The sequence below is a fragment of the Pleurodeles waltl genome, chromosome 2_2 (genome assembly GCF_031143425.1).
Source record: "Pleurodeles waltl isolate 20211129_DDA chromosome 2_2, aPleWal1.hap1.20221129, whole genome shotgun sequence".
Lineage (NCBI taxonomy): Eukaryota > Metazoa > Chordata > Amphibia > Caudata > Salamandridae > Pleurodeles > Pleurodeles waltl.
In genome coordinates this window covers 1,164,255,132-1,164,273,468 of record NC_090439.1, presented here as the reverse complement: position 1 = coordinate 1,164,273,468, position 18,337 = coordinate 1,164,255,132, and the positions used below count along the sequence as shown (strand labels likewise).

The window sequence follows — 18,337 nt, the reverse complement described above, 5'->3', positions numbered from 1 at the left end:
AGACAGTAGTACTGGGCCTGTGCCCCTGCATGGTTGGTAAAATTGACCACGGATCATTGTTTTGCAACAGGACCTCTGCTGTCTCTAATGCTTTTTGCAGCTGCATCAAGGTTTTGAAATACACTGTTATTCTGCTGATCGCAGAAGCGCGGGGTTTAACCCCTTCGCTGCCATGCCTTTTCCCCCTCCTGTGGCGAGCATTTTTTTGGCTATTTGGGGCAGTTCGCGCTTAGGCCCTCATAACTTTTTGTTCACATAAGCTACCCACGCCAAATTTGCGTCCTTTTTTTCCAACATCATAGGGATTCTAGAGGTACCCAGAGTTTGTGGGTTCCGCAGAAGGAGGCCAAGAAATTAGCCAAAATACAGAGACAATTTTGTTTTTTTCAAAAAAATGGGAAAAAGGGGCTGCAGAAGAAGGCTTGTGGTTTTTCCCCTGAAAATGGCATCAACAAAGGGTTTGCGGTGCTAAAATCACCAGCTTCCCAGCTTTCAGGAACAGGCAGACTTGAATCAGAAAACCCAATTTTTCAACACAATTTTGGCATTTTACTGGGACATACCCCATTTTTACGATTTTTTGTGCTTTCAGCCTCCTTCCAGTCAGTGACAGAAATGGGCATGAAACCAATGCTGGATCCCAGAAACCGCAACATTTCTGAAAAGTAGAAAAAATTCTGAATTCAGCAAGGGGTAATTTGTGTAGATCCTACAAGGGTTTCCTACAGAAAATAACAACTGAAAAAAAAGATTTGAAATTGAGGTGAAAAAATCTGCAATGTTTCTCTACGTTTTACTCTGTAACTTTTTCCTGCAATGTCAGATTTTTGAAACCAATATACCGTTACGTCTGCTGGACTCTTCTGGTTGTGGGGATATATAGGGCTTGTATGTTCATCAAGAACTCTAGGTACCCAGAGCCAATAAATGACCTGCACCCTGCAGTGGGTTTTCATTCTATACCGGGTATACAGCAATTAATTTGCTGAAATATAAAGAGTAAAAAATTGCTATCAAGAAAACCTTTGTATTTCCAAAATGGGCACCAGATAAGGTGTTGAGGAGCAGCGGTTATTTGCACATCTCTGAATTCCGGGGTGCCCATACTAGCATGTGAATTACAGGGCATTTCTCAAATAGACGTCTTTTTTACACACTCTCTTATATTTGGAAGGAAAAAATGTAGAGAAAGACAAGGGGCAATAACACTTGTTTTGCTATTCTATGTTACCCCAAGTCTCCTGATAAAAATGATACCTCACTTGTGTGGGTAGGCCTAGCGCCCGCGACCGGAAATGCCCCAAAACACAACGTGGACACATCCCATTTTTTGACAGAAAACAGAGGTGTTTTTTGCAAAGTGCCTACCTGTAGATTTTGGCCTCTAGCTCAGCCGGCACCTAGGGAAACCTACCAAACCTGTGCATTTCTGAAAACTAGAGACCTAGGGGAATCCAAGATGGGGTGACTTGTGGGGCTCTGACCAGGTTCTGTTGCCCAGAATCCTTTGCAAACCTCAACATTTGGCTAAAAAAACAAATTTTCCTCAAATTTCGGTGACAGAAAGTTCTGGAATCTGAGAGGAGCCACAAATTTCCTTCCACCCAGCGTTCCCCCAAGTCTCCCGATAAAAATGGTACCTCACTTGTGTGGGTGGGCCTAGCGCCCATGAAAGGAAATGGCCCAAAACACAACATGGACACATCACATTTTTTCACAGAAAACAGAGGTGTTTTTTGCAAAGTGCCTACCTGTGGATTTTGGCCTCTAGCTCAGCCGGCCCCAGGGGGGGCAGAAATGGCCTAAAATAAATTTGCCTACCCCGGGGAGCGACCCTTCCCTACTGGGTAGCTCCCCTTGCGTGACGGCGCAAAAAAAAATATCCCTGGTGCCTAGTGGTTTCTGCCCCCCTTGGGGGCAGATTGACCTAAAATTGTCCGATCTGCCCCCAAAGCTGGCAGAAATGGCCTAAATACAATTTCCCCCTCCAGGGGAGCGACCCTTGCCTAAGGGGTCGCTCCCCATCTCTAAAAAAAACAAACAAACAAAAAAAAATAAAGAAAAAAAAATTGCCCTGGCGCCTAGAGGTTTTTGGGCAGATTGGCCTAATACCAATCGGCCGATCTGCCCCCGAAGCGGGCAGAAATGGCCTAAATACAATTTGCCTCTCCAGGGGAGCGACCCTTGCCTAAGGGGTCGCTCCCCATCTGTAAAACAACAACAACAAAAATCCCCGGTGCCTAGTGGTTTCTGCCCCCCCTGGGGGCAGATCGGCCTAATTAAAATAGGCTGATGGGGCAGAAATGGCCTAAAATAAATTTGCCCCCCAGGGGAACGACCCTTGCCTAAGGGGTCGCTCCCCTTACGTGAAATTCACGAACAAAAAATAAACTCCCTGGTGTCTAGTGGTTTCTGCCCCCGTTGGGGGCAGATTGGCCTCATAAAAATAGGCCAATCTGCCCCCAAGGGAGGCAGAAATGGCCTAAATATAATTTGCCCCCTATGGAAGCGAGCCTTGCCTAAGGGGTCGCTCCCACACCTAAAACAAAAAACTAAACAAAAAACAAAAAAAAACAAAAAAAAATTATCCCTGGTGCCTAGAGGTTTCTGCCCCCAGGGGGGGCAGAAAAGACCTTCAAAAAAAATGCCCCCACTGGGAGCGACCCTTGCCCAAGGGGTCGCTCCCTTAAGACAATTTCCTTTTCACAAAAGACATCCCTGGTGTCTAGTGGGCGGTTTGACAGCCGGATTGCTTTCAATCCGGCTGCCAAAACGCTGAGAGAGACTTCAAAGGGAAGGAAATACATTTCCTTCCCTTTGAACCATCTCTTGGCCTCCCCCACGTGATCGGAAGAGAAATGCAAAGCATTTCTCTTGGGGAGGCTCTGTGACAATCAGCGTGTGCTGATGTCACAGGGGGGGTAGGGGGGGTCGGTGGAAGGGGAAGGGCTTCCCCTACCATCCCTGACTTGGGGGGGTGGGGGGAACCCCACAGAGGGAGCGCTAGCGCTCCCTCTGGGCTGTGTGCCCAGGACGTAATGGTTACGTCCTGGGCACAGCAGCACTGTGCCTCAGGACGTAACTATTACGTCCTGGGCACAGAACGGGTTAAGTAGATTGTTTTCATCACTTCATTTACGGGGCATGATGGACTTGGTAGTTTTGGCACACTTAGTGATGCAGGGCACTTGGATCGTTCAGGGGATAAACAGTGCTTCTGTTGGTTTTCTTTTTCACGTCATTTGGCACCTACACGTTTTCTCTTATTCCTTCGTTTTGATTCATAACTGTCACTTTGCATGTTCATTCATTGAGCTTCACATCTTGCATCGGAGGTGACCCTTCTCTTTATTCAAGGCACGTTTTCTTTTCCAGAAACATTCAACTGCCATTTAATGCCCATGGCACTCTCTTCGTGAATGCCCCCTTCCTTCCATTGTACACCCTTGATTGGAACTAACCTCAAAGCTCTTCAGTGGATCACTGGACTAATGGCCAATCACTAGATTGTCTAAAATCTAACGTCACTGGCGACTTCACCAATACCGCAACAGTAGAAAACAAGCATTTGCAATGCAGTGGATCTCACATTTGTTTGAGTTAGAGCTATTGGCATTGTAAATGCATAATTGGACTTTTCTTGCCACATAAATTGATCACCCACGCCTCATAATCTGGTCTTCTCCTGCCACACAATTCCAGTGGCCCTGCATATAACTAAAGTACTTCCATTTACCTTCTTCCTTTATATGCAGCAAAACATTTAAAATATTGCCATTATTTATTGTAGGAGGCTGGCCTGGCTTGTAGTGGGTACCAGAGGTACTTACACCTTGTGCCGGGTCCAGTTATCCCTTATTAGTGTAGAAGAGGTGTTTCTAGCAGCTTAGGCTGTTAGAAGGTAGCTATGGCAAAGCAGCTTAGGCTGAACTAGGAGACATGTAAAGCTCCTACTATACCACTGGTGTCATATGCACAATATCATAAGAAAACACAATACACAGAGTTACTAAAAATAAAGGTACTTATTTTTATGACAATATGCCAAACGTATATCAGTGAGTACCCTCAGTATGAGGATAAGATATATACACAAGATATATGTACACAAACCAAAATTAGGTAAGTAATAGCAAGAAAAGTAATGCAAACATTGTAGAATTACAGTAGATTGCAATAGGAGCACATAGGTATAGGGGCAACACAAACCATATACTCCAAAAGTGGAATGCGAACCACGAATGGACCCCAAACCTATGTGAGCTTGTACAGGGTCGCTGGGACTGTAAGAAAACAGTGAGGGTTAGAAACATAGCCCACCCCAAGACCCTGAAAAGTAGGTGTAAAGTGCACCTACTACCCCCAGAGAGCACAAAAGTCGTGATAGGGGGATTCTGCAGGAAGAACAAACACCAGCAATGCAACAATAATGGATTTCCAGACCTGAGTACCTGTAAGACAAGGGGACCAAGTCCAATAGTCGCGACAGTGTCGAGAGTGGGCAGGAGCCCAGGAAATGCCAGCTGAGGGTGCAAGGAAGCTGCCACCGGATGGAAGAAGCTTGGAGTTCTGCAAGAAAGAAGAGAGCTAGGGACTTCTCCTTTGGAGGACGGATGTCCCACGTCGCGATGAAGCTTGCAGAGGTGTTCTCACGCAGAAAGACCGCAAACAAGCCTTGCTAGCTGCAAGGGTCGCAGTAGAGGTTTTTGGGTGCTGCTGTGGCCCAGGAGGGACCAGGATGTCGCCACTTGGAGGAGGAGACAGAGGGGGCGCCCAGCAACTCAGGGAGCCCTCACAGAAGCAGACAGCACCCGCAGAAGTACCTGAACAGGCACTTGGAAGAAGAGTGAACCGGAGTCCACGCAAACTCACCAAAGGGAGTCCCACGAAGCCGGAGGACAACTCAGAAGGTTGTGTACTGCAGGAAGGAGTGTCGGGGACCCAGGATTGGCTGTGCGCGAAGGAAATCCTGGAAGAGTGCACAGGAGCCGGAGCAGCTGCAAATCACGCGGTACCCAGCAATGCAGTCTAGCGTGGGGAGGCAAGGACTTACCCCCACCAAACTTGGACTGAAGAGTCACTGGACTGTGAGAGTCACTTGGACAGAGTTGCTGAGTTCCAGAGACCACGCTCGTCAGGATGAGAGGGGACCCAGAGGACCAGTGTTGCTGTCTTTTGGTGCCTGCGTTAGCAGGGGGAAGATTCCATCGACCCACTGGAGATTTCTTCGGAGCTTCTGGTGCAGGGTGAAGGCAGGCTACCCCCAGAGCATGCACCACCTGAAAACAGTCGAGAAAGCCTGCAGGATGAGGAGATCCAAGGTTGCTAGTAGTTGTCTTGCTACTTTGTTGCTGTTTTGCAGGCGTCCTGAGCAGTCAGCGGTTGATCCTTTGGTAGAAGGTGAAGAGGGAGATGCAGAGGAACTCCGATGAGCTCTTGCATTCGTTATTTAAAGAATTCCCAAAAGCAGAGACCCTAAATAGCCAGAAAAGGAGGTTTGGCTACCTAGGAAGGAGGATTGGCTACCAAGAGAGGTAAGAGCCTATCAGAAGGAGCCTCTGACGTCACCTGCTGGCACTGGCCACTCAGAGCAGTCCAGTGTGCCCCCAACACCTCTGTTTCCAAGATGGCAGAGGTCTGGGACACACTGGAGGAGCTCTGGGCACTTCCCCTGGGAGGTGCAGGTCAGGGGAGTGGTCACTCCCCTTTCCTTTGTCCAGTTTTGCGCTAGAGCAGGGCTGGGGGATCCCTGAACCGGTGTAGACTGCCTTATGCAGAGATGGGCACCATGGCAGGGTCCCAGTGACACATAGACTAAAACAACATATATACAGTGAAATATGGGGGTAACATGCCAGGCAAGATGGTACTTTCCTACATTTATTATATTTTTAATATTATTATTTTGGAGTGCCAACCTAGTGTAGGGGCCCAGAGATGACCTAGACAGCAAGAGCATGTTGTGCAGTAGGCAAAAATGTTTTTTAATACGAATGCCCTGCAAAGCATTATGGGATGAGTTTCTGAGTGCAGCAAATAATGTAGTATCTTGACTGTAATGCTCAGAACAGCCGCCAGATGGCACCAGTATAAAAATAACATCTGTAAGAAACATGGTCATGCAACCATATAATCAGCCCCTAGAGAGCATAACCATATGTCAACAGAATGGCAGAACGTAATGCAGTGTAACCATATATTTAGCCCCTAGAGGGCATAGTGCATTACACATTTTCAGGCCTACTGCAATACTATCACAAACAAGGCCCTTAAAACACAACCTACTCCCAGCTGTAACACAAAAGTTCCAGCCACGAGAGAATTGAAAAAGTAATCGAATGGTGGGAGAGGTTACGATCTTAGGGCCCCCAACCTAATGTGGGGACCCAAAGATGACCTAGACAGAAAGAGTGTGTCATGCTGAACGTTTTGATGGTGATCCCATTGTCCTAGGACCACCACACGGTGAGTTAATGGCAATAATGTTTAGTAAAAGGAATGTCCCCACAAAAAATTATGGGAAAAGTTTCATATTGTAGTATCTTGATTGCAATGCTCAGAACAGCCCCTAGAGGATACCATAATAAAAATAGCATTTGTAAGAAATGTGGTCATGTTACCATAGTGTCAGCCCCTAGAGCAGTAGTTCCCAACCTTTTGATTTCTGGGGACCCCCACTTTATCATTACTGGAAACCAGGGACCCCCACTAAATCATTAGTGGAATTCAGGGACTCCCTACTGAGTCATTACTGGAAGCCAGGGACGCTGGCCTGAACATTGTCGATTTGAAACGCAAACCAATACACAAAAAAATACAGAAACAAGCACTCATCAAACACATACACAAATAATAACACATTCGATATAATTTGCAAGAAAATATAGATAACAAATAACAAATTTAATGTTAATAGGAACATTGGAGCTTTTCAATATTCAACTGATGCACATGCACTGCTCCCACAAATAATTCTGGTATACTAATTTAATTTTTAGCCTCCTATTTCAAATTCTTTCACATTTACAGTATGTTTACAAAAATGTTGTATATTTAGCCACTCTTTTTATATACACTCTAAGCAGTCGAGGACCCCCGGAGGAGGTTTTGCGGCCCCCAAGAATCCCCGGACCACAGGTCAAACCACTGCCGTAGAGGGCATAATGACATGAAAACAGAATGGCAGAAAGTAATGCAGTGTAACCATATATGTAACCTATAGAGGGCTTAGTGCCTTACACATTTTCAGGCCTAGCAGACCTACTTCAATACTTTTACAAAGAAAGCCCTTAAAATACAAACTACTCTCAGCTATAAAACAAAAGTTTCAGCCATGAGAGAGCTTACAAAGACATTGAATGGTGGGAGAGGTTCCCATTTTGGGGTCTCCCCAACTTAGTTTAGGGACCCAGATATGACCTAGACAGAAAGAGTGAGCCATGCTGAATGGTTTTGTGGTGGTGCCATTGTCGCAGGCCCACCACAGGCTGAGTTATGGGCAACATGTTTTGAAAAAGAAATGCCCTGCAAAGCATTAGGTGGTGAGTTTCCTAAGTGCAGTGAATATTGTAGTATCGGCTCTCCAGCTGTGCCAGGTGATGCACTTTGAGGATTTCTGTGTTTTTTAATGCTTTAAATGCTCCAATTTGTATATTTTTCAACTGCTAAACTTGTTAAGTGGTACTCATTTAAAGCGCTCCTCAGATTGAGGTCACGCAACATGAAACTTAACGTAGTCATATAAAGCGCTCTCCGGTGGAATTTGCAGTGTGTGAACCTTTTAAAAAAAAATTATGTAAATAAAAAAGAACTCCCCTCCAGCTTGCAGCCTTTGAGCGCACACACCACAAAGAAACAGTGGCATGCCCAAAACAAGGAAAAGGAAGAAACAACATACGGCCAAGGAGCGCAAAGCGAAGAGGCAAAAGAAAAAAGTAGAGCGCCACACTAAGGTATATGGTCGATCGTGCAATAATCCATGTGACAGGCCCGGTCTCCAAGGCGCTAACAAAGCAGCCTCAAGGTGGGACAAACGTAAAGCATTTACCTACGAAATCAAGGGAATTTTGAAAGGCAGGCCAAGGAACGAATGAAAGTGATGGGCGAGAGATGGGCGTGGTGCAAGCCCACAGATGTACAAGAGACATCGCTTCACGCTGCCGGAGCTCGGCCTATTAAAAAAGTGGGGGGAGCTGCACTGCCCCCCATCCATGAGCCTTCTCAGACCCCAGGGACTTCATCCCCCATAATGATCTTGAAATACTAGAAAATATATTTTGGGGGTGGGGGGAGCTTGGCCTGAAAAAGGACATGCATTGCAACCCTTGGGTGAACTCCTGTACCGATTCTCTTACGCGCGCTCCAGACCCCGGATATAGCAGCTCCAGCAGGGAAAGAAATGCAGAGGGGCTGCTGTGAGGTTGGGGAATGGAATGTGCTGAAGAAACCGAAGCAGAATGCCCGGGCTGGTGAGGAGGAGACTGCCAGCCAATGGAGCCACAACCGCCACCTTGCGTCATGCACCAGGCTATACGAATGGCTGGATTGAGTCGATGACCCGGGCGGAGGCACCACCCAGATGACAGAGGCACATATCATATTCATACACAAAGAGGGCAAATTATTGGATCTTTCTAAGGCGTACTGAGGCATTGCCCTCCTGAATTCAGAAGCCATGTTCATTAAGAAGGTCATGGTACACAGGTTGATTCCTCATATGTCATTTCTAATGCACCCGGATCAATCCAGGTTTAGGTCCAAAACACAGGCAGGGGACAATATTCGCTGAGTGCTCAACCTTGTGGAGAAGGAGACCTGTAGAAAGATTCCCCTCATGTTACTGTCACTAGATGCTGAAAAAGCATTCAACAGGGCCGGCTGGACATTCCTTTTCTCAAAGGCTTGAGACGACAGGGCTGAGACCCCACATGAGGGAATGGATAATGGCTAGTTACAGGACCCCAAAGCCTAGAGCATTGTTTAATGGGAACATATCTGAAAATGTTCAGCTACACAGAGCCACCTGCCAAGGATGCCTGCTGTTTCTGTTACTATTTATTCTGTTCCCGTTACTGTTTATTCGAACTATTGAACCCTTGGCTTCACATATTAGACAGCATTCTGTGATCGGAAGACTGTTGTGGGGCGGGGAGGGGGAGCAACACAAGAGTCACCTATTTGGAGAATATGTGTTATTATCGTTGGTAGAGGTACTGCAATCCCTACTAATAGTTCTGGTGTAATAAACCACTGCAGCTTGGAGTCAAGGTACAAAGTTAACCTAGCAAAGTAAAGGTGTTTGGATGTGGGATTGACCTGAGAAGTTAGGGAAGTATAATGAGATCGCCTCAGACCTGTGTCAGCAGCTTAATATGTATATCTCTTGGATCGGTGCGGCAGCAGCACTTAAAATTAATATCCTACCCAGACGGTTGTATGCCTTCCAAGCCCTGCTAGATCAAATTCCAGACATATTTGAGGACTCTTCAGTGAGAGATGCACTTCATCTGGGCCAGTAAGAAAGCCTGAATATCACTGAAGGTTTTGAAGGCCCCCAAGATGCCCGGGATTAGGATATCAAGCATTAGTATTATAGCTCACTGAGGGTTTTTTATGAGTGGTCTCCCAGAACAGCACTTGATCCGCATGGGCATGCACTGTGGGCAACAGCCTGGTTAGCAAAACATGCTCGACCTTTGGTGTGACCGGCATTGGAAATCTGGGATATCATCAGTAGAAAGAAGGCTGACATCCTTCTCTTCACAGGTTACTCCGCTGTGGAGGAATCCAGAATTCGCACCAGGGAGGTGACGTGATGAAGCAGGTTACTGGGCGGAGGGAAGGTGGTCACTGGATGCTCAGGAATATATTTGTCAAAGATGAGGTTAAAACATTTGACCAATGAAGGATATAGACTTTTAAGGAAAACGTAAATATCAGTTTTTTACTCATCAGTAACCATAAAGTTTGAAAACCTCCTAAAACTTTTAAAGAGTTGTGTTTGACTACACCGGCCCAGACTGGAGGACCAATTAAGGCAGGGAGAAGGTTAGGCTGGACCAATAAGTAGTATTAGGACAGTTACTTGGTCACCAAAGCAGTCTTGAGTCCAGCCCCACACTTTATGCTTGAACGGCCATAGCCTTCAGTGGAGTGGCCCTAATGCTGAGGATACATGATGCTGAGAACACTGTAGGATGCTGAGGGTGCTGTGCAGTTGACGAGGGGCTTCCTGGGGTTATTCATCTGTCCATGGTTCAGGTGAGGCATCTTTGCCTGCGGGGTCAATGTACCTTGAAGTTCTCTTTAGTCCATCAGAATTTGATTTATGACTGGGCTACTGGGTAGAGCTCCGCTCTCGGCCCACCGTTTCATCAAAATCCTGTGCCCTGCTGTGACCCAACGCGCCTGGGATCACAGCGCAATCACTGGCAGGCATAAACGTAAGTTCCGGGAGAACGGTGCCCCGGAAGGCGCGGCGATCACGGAGGACCCGGTGATCTCGGATCGAAGCGGGCGCCATCGCGGAGGATCGCGGCCATCGCTAGAGCGCGTTGCGCGCCGAACAAAGAGGAGGTAGGGAGAGCGTCCGGCCTCCTCGCCCCTCGATGAGCGTCCCCGTCCCGACGACTGGACTGGGGAGCGGGAGGCGCTCCTCACTCCAGAGTGAGCGCCCCAACCGGGCTGGGCCCGGCCACACGGCCCGAGGAACGATAGGGAGCAGTGGATGCCAGTACCAGATGCTCTGGCCCCTTCCTGCCCCCAACGCGAGACCATCGCTCGAGCACACAGTGCGCCGAAACAAGAGGAGGTAGGGAGAGCGCCCGGCCGCCTCGTCCCTTGACGAGCGTCCCCCGACCCGCCACCCGGATTGGGGAGCGGGAGACGCCCTTCGTCCCTGAGAGGGCGCCCCACCCGGGCTGGCCCCCGTGGGATGATCGATGGTGATTGATGCCTACATTGAATGCCCGGGGCCTATCCAGCTACTTACGGGGGGAGAAACATCGTTTCCCACCACGGCGCCACACTAGAGCCCCAGACCCAACGTGCATGGCCTAAATTCCTCAAATGAGGGAGACCTAAGGCACGGCCTCCCACAGCCTACAGATATCATTGTGGGAGCCCTCAGTAATCATAGCTGTGGGTTTTCCCGTGGCCTCGGTTCATGAACAGTACCCCCCCCCCCAGGCGCAGGGCACTGTATGGTGTGCCGGATCCAGCTGAGCCCTCCATACAGGCCGCGGGGCCCGCTGCCGCACTGTCTGAGGCACTTATGAAACAAACTGGGCCCCAGCCCTCGGAGGCGCAATAAACTTAAACTTAATAAAAAGAAAAAAAAAAAGAAAAATGAACACCAATAATAGCATGAGCAATGGAACCCCTTATTAATTTGGAAAGCGGCTGAAACGAATATCGTGTTGGGCAGAAACTGGAGGTATAAGCGGACCCTCCCAGCAAATACCCGTCCATTAATCCCAGTGGAACGACTCAGTGCAAGATTTCAAGGAAACATGGTCAAACCAAAACACCCCAAGACAGGGCCGCTAGGAGATGGTGATCCTCCCCCGCCAACTGGACATCCAGACAAGCAATCGGCCACTTCCCTACAACTCACTGAAACACTCCGCACGCAGTCCCTCCAATTCGATAAAATAATGCAAGCAATAATGGACACTAAATCCTCGCTGGAAGGGAAAATTGACGCCGCAGTACTGGAAGTCTCACTGCTACGCGCTGACCACCGCAAATTAACAGATAGGGTCCATGACACTGAAACGACCCAGAAAACCGTCCAACCAGAAGTATTGGATATGAAAACTAAAATGCAACAAATGGAACTGGACATAGCTCAATTACAACGCAGAGCGGAAGAAGCTGAAGGACGCTCCAGACGCAATAACATCAGATTCCTTGGAATCCCGGAGCATATGGAATCCCCTAAGGCAGAGGTGTTTTTGGAGTCCTGGCTGAAAAACATATTCACAGAACAGTCCCCTGGTACAATGCCAGTGATCGACAGGGCGCACAGAATTCCGAGCAACCCGCCCCGCCCTGGGGCTCCGCCTCGACCACTAATAGCACGCTTCCTGAATTATAGGGACAGAGACCTGGTGCTCCAATGCTTCAGAACGTCAAACCAGATCCAGCTGGAAAATAGCAGGGTCACAGCTTACCCTGACTTCACTATGGAGGTACAGCGCAGAAGAGGGGTGTATAACAAGGTCAAACAGTTGCTGCGTGAAAAAGGCATTACCTACTCCCTCATGTTCCCAGCACGACTACGCATAGTAATGGACGAGACAACCCTAATGTTCCCCACACCTGAAGATGTATGGACATGGATCCACGCAAAGGGCTTGGTAGACCCAACCAAAGAAGACACACCAACCGTAGAATGGACTACCGCTTGCCCCAGAAAGAAAATGAAAAAACCTAAAACGTCCTCTCGCCCCACAAAAGCGCAAATGGCGTTAGACCAAGCACAAACACTAAAAGACACTAACTGTTTTGCCCGTGCGATGATGGACCTTAGGAGCGAATCGGACACTAACGACACTACCTCACATGGGGGCGACACAAGCCCTACTCCCTCCCCACAGCTAGTGGGCCCAGACCTTACCCCACGATTGGCAGACGAACTTTAAAAGTAAAAGATCGGCATCCGCGCCCCCCCCCCCGGGCGGCAGCGACAACTGAGGTGCAACCCGCCTTCGCCATTGGGGCTCTCTCCTTGGAATCCTCAGTGGACAACAGTCCTCAACTTAAGAAACAATGACTGAATCTTTGATAAACCGAACAAATGCGCTTGGTACAGCAGAGGCAGAGACATATCCTGACGGTGGGCCACCCAAGGGCCCGACCTCGTCCATCCACGACCCCCTAAACCTGAACGGTTTCCGAACGGACCTGACTTCCCTGGAAGTTATCTTAGGCACCGGTTGTGCCACTTTGTTTAACGAACGGACATTGTCCGTAATATCCTTTTGGTTGGAATATTTTCTTCTTTATCTTTCTCTCTTAACCCACTATGGGATTCTTCTTCTTCTTCGACGTGCGGAAGCTGGTTGGGCATTGGATGGGGTTGGTTGGGGTGGGTGGGGGGGGCCCCGAGGGATGGGGAGGTTTGAGCTAACACTGATTAGATAGCACCCACCAATTCCCACACAACGCAATGAACAAGGAACCTATATATAACTTAATAACCTGGAATGTGAAGGGCATGGCTGGCGCCAGTAAACGTCATAGAGTACATGCATATCTAAAGCACCACCATACGCACATAGCAATATTGCAGGAAACACACATTACAACTGCGGAGGCTGCCCGGTTGGAAAAACACTGGTCGGGCTCAATATATAGCGCTGGCGACTCATCCTTTGCTAGAGGGGTGCTGGTCTGGATAGCCCTGGGGGTCCCCTTCTCAGTACAACACAGCATAAAAGACAAGGACGGTAGGTTTATACAATTAAAAGGGCTACTGGACGGGGAGGAGCTCGCGATAAATGGACTACATGTCCCGAATATCAAGCAAAGTGAATTCTTACAAACAACAATATCACAACTAACCAACGACTTAACTACATCATGCATCTGGGGAGGGGACATGAACTGCGTTCCACACGTTGATAAAGATAGATCTCATCCCCCATTAGTGGCCACCCTCCCAATGAAAAATTCCCAAGCTTTAGGTACTTGGATAGAAGAGCGACGTCTGACAGATATATGGAGGCACTTGCATCCACATAAAAGAGAATATTCTTATTATTCCCCAGTACACCAATTGTATACCCGGATAGACCTCATTCTTACCTCACAGAACATAACACACAAAATAATGAACGCAGAGTACTCTGCCAGGGTACTCTCGGATCACTGTCCACTCAAAGCACAAATCCGATGGGGCAAGCCCCGCTCATGTATCCCAACTTGGCGGCTGCAAACGCAATTACTACAAGACCCGCCATTCAGGAAGGACAAAGCCACGCATATATCAGCATATTTTAGGTCGAACACTGGGACAACTAGCTCCAGAGCTATTGAATGGGACGCACATAAGACAGTCATAAGGGGGGTATGTATTTCAACCACAGTCGGAGTACGTCAGACTTTAGTGCGCGATCTCCGAGCATTGGAACAAGAGATCCAAACCTCTGAATGCGAACTTGCTAAAGGCACCATAACTCTTGCGAAAATCACTGATATGCGCTCTAAATGGACTGACGCAGATAGCCGCCTCAGGCATTACGACTATCGTCACTATTTAGCTCGTACACACGCTGAAGGCGACAGATCTGGCAAATTATTAGCATGGCTTATAAACAATGAACACCGGAATCTCCACATTGGGGCTATTCGCCTTGAATCTGGGTCGATAGTGAACACGCAGGCAGAGATAAATATTGCTTTTCGAGAGTACTATAGCTCGCTGTATCAACCACGACAAGCTCCCACTAACACTCAACTAAAAGACTTCTTCAGCGGTATTACCTTGACCCGTTTATCTGCCGCCTACGCGACAGAGTTAGACAGCCCAATAGAGATAGCTGAAATTCAGCGTGCACTACAACAGTTAACGCATGGCAAAGCACCTGGCAGCGATGGTATTCCCATCGAATACTACACCACGTTTCAACCCCAGATTTTGACACCATACCTAATAATGTTAAGGGAGGCTCTAGAGCGAAACCAGCTCCCCGACACATGCCGGGAAGCACTGATAGTAGTACTCCTGAAGGCGGGCCGTGACCCACTAGATGTTCGCTCATATAGGCCATTATCACTGCTAAATACTGATTGTAAATTACTTGGCAAGATTTTAGCCAACCGCCTGCTACCATGCATAGCTGAACTGGTCCACCAGGATCAGGCAGGCTTCATACCCGGGCGCAGCACCTTCAGCAACATCAGGAATCTGTTACGCCTGATGGGAAACCCCCCAGCAAATGATGAGCTGCAAGTTGCAGTCTCACTGGACATCGAAAAGGCGTTCGATACACTGGGATGGCCTTTCCTAATAGAAACACTCAATCGAATGGGTTTTGGGCACACATACATCGGCTGGGTGGAAACACTATATGCTGGCCCGTCGGCCAGGGTCAAGACTGGAGACACGATTTCCGAAAAATTCAACATCGGAAGAGGCACCAGACAAGGATGTCCACTATCCCCACTTTTATTCGCACTAGCCATCGAGCCCCTGGCCGCCCGTCTCCGCGTAATGGCTCCCATATGGGGCATCCTTGATGGCCAGTCGCACCAGATAGTTTCCTTATATACGGATGATGCCCTGATTTTTCTACGTGACCATGCTATGGCCATCCCGGGCCTGCTGGAACTCCTTAAAAAATACAGCGCGGTAGCCGGGCTAACAGTTAACTGGGCAAAATCCTGTATATTCCCCTTGCGCCCGGTCCCCGAGACTCTCAGAACGCAATCAAGCCTGGGTGGCTTGAAATGGTGTTATATCACATTCAAATACCTAGGTGTAAATATATTCCACGATAATCAAGACCTAAGAGATGGCAACCTTGGTCAAGTGATCAGATCAACGAGGGGCTCATTGCCCTTCTGGTGCTCACTCCCATTGTCTCCCATGGGCAGAACTGCCATCGCAAAGATGATAGTGCTCCCACGCCTCCTCTATTATTTCAGGGCATTGCCCCTAACATTGCCGAGCTCCTTTTTTAAACTACTGAATAGCCTATTAACAGACCTAGTATGGGACAAGGGACGCAGACGCGTTGCATTGGCAAAAATAACCCAGCCACTTAAACTAGGGGGGCTGGGCGCCCCCAAGTTTGAAGCGTACTATGCAGCCTCCCAGATACAATGGATAACCACCTGGATGGGAAATCCCACCGGCGTGGAAGCACAGAAGGCGCTGGCTGATCTTGATGGAACGGAAGTACTGAAATACCTCATGAATCGGACAAGTCCTAGACACACAAGTAATATGCTACAGACCACAGCACACTGGGCCTGGGGACGCTATGCACTGCGAAACAGTAAAGACCTGCAGTACTCCCGCAGGATACCACTATTGGCACACCCGCCGCTGGCAAATATTGCGGTCACGCTGGGTCTGAACGCCTTGGTCAGGAGAGGTATACACACACTTGGAGACATTTACCAAGAAGGGCAACTTCAGTCATATGGATCATTAGCCGATAAACACGAATTGGGTCACAAATAAAAAAATCCTTCTTTTTTCACCATTTTTGGTCTGCGCGCACACATACACTTCAGTACAATTTCAGCGAAAACCACAAATTTGGTTATACATCGGAGACGGAGAACGGAGACAGGCTGTGCGGAAGGAGGACGGGCTGTGTGGAACGACGCGGACGCAGGCGCCGGGTGGCTACTGCTGCTGCGGCGGCGGCCTTGGGGGCCGGAGGAGGACTCTCGCCGGTGTGTACCCCAGCTGTATCTTGGCCGCATTCCGGCAAGGGGTGTGGGCGACCCCCCTGCTCCTTTCCACCGCTGTGTTGTGTTGTTGTTGTTGTTTCGGCGCGGCACGGCGCGGATTGGAGACGCTAGGAGGAGCCAGAAAGCCGGAAGGAGCCAGAAGGAGTCTTGCCACCCCCCCTGTGGACCCCCTGTGGCTCCCCCTGAAGACGCGGAGTAGGTGAGCAGACCGGGAGAGACCGGGAGTAATCGGGAGAGACCGGGTAAGTAGCTTTCCTGGGGGGGGGTGGGGTTCCCTGTTCAGACTCTGTTATACGGGACCCTTCTTGGCCATTGAACCCCTCTCCTGCTTTACCCTCGGCTCCGGTTCCAGCTCCGGTGTTGGTGCTCAATCGCGTTACGTCGCCTCACCCAGCCTCACCCAGCCCCACCCAGCCCCAGCCCCAGCTCTAGCCCCAGCTAGCTTTAGCTTTGGCCTTGGACCTGGCGTCGTTGTTAGTGGTCTCTCCTAAGACTGAGTAAGGAAGGAAGCCAGTAAGGAACAAAGGAGCCAAGGGGAGGGGAGCGAACGGTGAACGGAGAGGATGGTTGGGACAAGAGGAAAAACAAAGAAGGCCAGGGAGGCCAATGAGGCGCTCGTTCACCTAGCGGAATTCCAAAGTTCAGAGCAGGAGTTCAACAGTTCACAGGGTCTGGGGTTAGACCAGGACCAGGACCAGGACCCCAGAACCATCCAGCTATCCCAGGGGGGGTTCACAAACCTAGGTGAGGACACAGCAGAGGGTGTCCAACTCGGGTTTCCCGGCGACGAAAGCGATTGTGAGCCAGGAGAAGTGTCAGGTGGGACACTAGAAGTGGTGACAGTGCCTCGTTTGCCAGCCCATACTGACTCCGATGACACGGGGGGTGCTTTACTGAATGCAGGAGAAACTGCAGGAGAAACTGTGGGGGGCCTTGCAAGCCCTCTGTGTAGGAGACAAAAGTATACACCGACGCACCCGGGCCCGGGTTGAACCACGGGAGTAAGGAAAACTAGATTAAAAATAAACACCATTACTAACTATTATAACCAAGTGAACTTAAACTCCGAACAGCCGCAAACGCAAAGTCCTAAAGCCAGTGTCCTCCCATTACAGCCATTGGGGGAAGAGGGTGGCTAAAACGTGGGGGGGTGGTGAACCAGAGACCGGGCTCCAGGACACTCGCCTACTCCAGCAGCAATTGGCTGGTTTATCGCAACTATCCTGCCCAATGAGTAACCCCCTTGGGGATGGTGAAGTGGAGTCAAATAACTTCCCAAAGTGGAGCAACTTTTCGGGAGAGCAAAGAAAAAGCAACGAATTACTTTATCCTGACCCCCAAAGGGGACTATTAAACTCCGGGAATTTCTCATTAACATTCTCTCCACAATGTGCCCAAGCAGAACTTATAGCACCCCAAAATATAATGGGTCCGGAAACAGATCACTTACCATCTAAACAGACCCATAAACCCTCAGCGCCACAGCTTCACTGCGGAAGTCAAATTGTTAAAACTAATTTAACGCTGGGCAGACTTAACAGTAGTTCCTTCAGTCTGGAGCTGTCCTCGCTCGACAACTCCGTTATTGGCAACATAGACCCTCAATTAAACAGCATAACATCAGAAGATCTAAACTTTCTGGAAGGTAGCATAATAAAAGGCCATAGAGGAGAGGAAGGTAAGAACCTAGAAGGCCAGATAACCAACGAGCAAAGTGGAAATAGAAATGACCTCTCATTAGATCAACCAATTCTTAGCATCATGAAAGTTATATGTACAACACTGGGCTCAATTGCAACGACGATCATGGCCCAGTCTCAAAAATTTGATGATCAACTTGAGCTGACCAAACAACTTACAACCTCAATACAGTCTATAGATTACAGGATGGCCCTAGTAGAGGGCGTAA

General features: G+C 48.8%; 1 protein-coding gene and 1 long non-coding RNA gene across 4 annotated transcripts in view; one reads left to right on the top strand and one right to left on the bottom strand.

Annotated features, from left to right (window-relative positions):
- LOC138283018 (uncharacterized) overlaps window positions 1-18,337 on the top strand; it is a 137,278-nt gene that overhangs the window by 46,890 nt on the left and 72,051 nt on the right. The gene's annotated exons all lie outside the window — the stretch shown is intronic.
- The window catches only part of LOC138283011 (zinc finger protein 135-like), an 85,765-nt gene that overhangs the window by 25,750 nt on the left and 41,678 nt on the right, over window positions 1-18,337 (bottom strand). Inside the window, exon 1 of one of the 3 annotated variants that reach the window (XM_069221130.1) lies at window positions 564-652. The exons of the other annotated variants lie outside the window; for them this stretch is intronic. The gene's annotated coding sequence lies outside the window, so the exon portion shown is untranslated. Of the gene's footprint in view, window positions 1-563; window positions 653-18,337 lie in introns of those variants that run through there. 3 annotated transcript variants of the gene reach the window in all.